A 2500-nucleotide genomic window follows, 5' to 3' on the forward strand; every position below is an offset into this window, starting at 1 on the left:
TCGCTATCCATACACGTGCGTCCGAAAGGATTGCCGGCGCGGACCCCGAGACACGAAAAGCCGCCGAGAGGGTGATTTCAAAACGTCGGCATAAATAGAAGTCTCGGATGGCTCAACCGTGGCGTTCGGCCCGTGGCCGCCTAGTCCTCGGGGCTCGCCGACCGAACCGGGCCACTTTAAGAGTTAGCTCCGTGTCCTTCTCTGCGAGCCTGTTAGAGAGACGGCTTGCTCTGGATCTCCCTGGTACGGCCCCAAGTGAATGGCCGGGAAGGGAGGGGAAAACCACTACAAGGGGGCTGAAAAAGGGCACCGAGTCCAGGAGCACCTTAAAGACTAACAAACGTATTTTCCGGTAGGGTATGAGCTTTCGTGAGCCACGGCTCACTTCTTCAGATACAGCTAGAATGTGAATCCACCGGTCTTTAAGTAGAGGACCAGTATGTCTATGTGAATAGCGGGCTTGATGGGATGAGGTGTGATATGCAGAAGAGTCTGTGACGTCCAGGGGAGAGATGGGTGTGGAGAAATCAGCATTGGTAATGGGCCATGAACGCAAGGTCTTTATTCAGCCCAGGTCAACGCGTTGCCTTTCGTTTGAAGATCCACAGTGATTCAGCAGTTTCTCTTTCCAATCTCCCCTTAAAATTCCTTTGTAAGAGAACCGCTGCTCTTAAATCTGCAACAGAATGTCCCGGAAGGTTGAAACGCTCACCCACTGGCTTTTGAATATCGTGGTTTCTGATGTCAGACTTCTGTCCATTTAGTCTTTGTCTGAGAGACTGACCTGTTTTGTCCAAAGTAGATTGTGGAAGGGCGTTGCTGGCGTGTGATGGCATAAATCCCATTAGAAGATGAGCAGGAATATGAACCTGAGATAGTATGGCTGACATTGGCGGGTCCAGAGATGGTGTTCCTGGAATCTATATGAGGGCAAAGTGGGCACCTCGGTTTGTGGCAGGCCTTGGTGCCAGAGTCCATGTTCTTGTGAAGTAGTTCATCATCATGGGTGAGAAGTTGTTTTAGGTTAGCCGGCTGCCTGCAAGCAAGAAAGGGACACGCGCGCGCGCGCACCCCCCCCACCCCCCCCCCCCACCCCAGTGCTTCAGCGAGGGAAGTGTCACAATCCAGCATGGGTTGCAGGTCCTTAATGATACGTTGGACTGGTTTTAGTTGGGAGCTATAAGTGACAACCAGAGGTGCCCCGTTGCCGTTCTCTCTGGGCTTAGCTTGTAGTAAGTTGTGCCTGGGTATCATTCTGGCCTTCTCGATCGTCTTTCGCACCATATCCGCCGGATATTGTAGTTGCGAAAATGTTTGCTGTAGGTCTCTCGAGCGTGTGTCTCTGTCTGAAGGATTGGAGCAGATGCGACTATAGCGTAGGGCTTGGCTATAGACAATGGAATGTCTGATAGGGTCGGGGTGGTGGCTGGACGCGTGTAGATACGTTTGCCGATCTGTCGGTTTCCGGTACAATGTGGTGCTTGTGTGCCCCCCGTGGATCCGTACCGTGGTGTCTAGGGAGTCGATTTCTCGTTCGGAATAATTCACAGTTCGATTGATGGTGGGGTGGAAGTCGCTGAAAGCCTGGTGAAATCTTTCAAGGGCTTCTTTGCCATGACAAAGAAAATGTCATCCATGAATCTCAAGTCAAGGAGAGGTGCCAGTGGGTATGAGTTCAGAAAAGGCCGTTCTAGACCTGCCATGAAAATGTTGGCCTATTGTGGAGCCGTGCGAGTGCCCATGGCAGTGGGTGAAGACAGGGATGCCCGTTAAGCCCGCTCCTTTATGTAATTTCTCTCGAGCCGCCGCTTCGACGAATTCAAGAAGATCAGGTCATCGAAGGGGTTCGGGTAGGAAATGACACCCTAAAAACCGTAGCCCACGCAGGTGACCCTTATGTAGCGGGTAGAGATCCTGAGGAGTCGAAGGAGGTCAAAGGTCATTTGAAGAGGCATGAAAGAAGAATTAATAGGGAGGAATTTGCAAGCGTTAATATGGAAAAGTCAAAGCCTATTGATGCAAGCGATGAGCACAAAGGAATCGATATTAGCGGTTCACAGGACGGGCTGGGAAGCACAAAGGAGGTTCGGGAGGGACATTTGAAAGGGACGGTCAAACGTTTGGGAATACGGTTTGGGCCAGGCAAGAACTAGCGGCGCCAAAACTGAGAGGCGTGGTTACGAAGAGAAAAAAGGAACGTCGTGGGGAAATTTTCATCGGCGCTTGTTTCAGAGAGTGAAATGTGTCAATGCGTGCTTCGTGGCAGCTGGAAATTTTCCAGCTCAAGTTTATCCTCCTCCGGAAGGTCCGATGGCACAAGGGATGCGTGAACTCACACGGCTCACGGCAGGGACGAACAAGTCCCCTTTAACGGGAGCTGAGTTTTACCGGACGATAGAGGACGGAGGTTTCGGTTGACCGGAAATAGAGACCCTCTTTTTAAGCCGGTTCTTAAGATCTAATTTTGCAAATCGTCACATCGGAGAAATGAAATGGGTAT

Source organism: Euleptes europaea, unplaced genomic scaffold (assembly GCF_029931775.1).
Source record: "Euleptes europaea isolate rEulEur1 unplaced genomic scaffold, rEulEur1.hap1 scaffold_83, whole genome shotgun sequence".
Lineage (NCBI taxonomy): Eukaryota > Metazoa > Chordata > Lepidosauria > Squamata > Sphaerodactylidae > Euleptes > Euleptes europaea.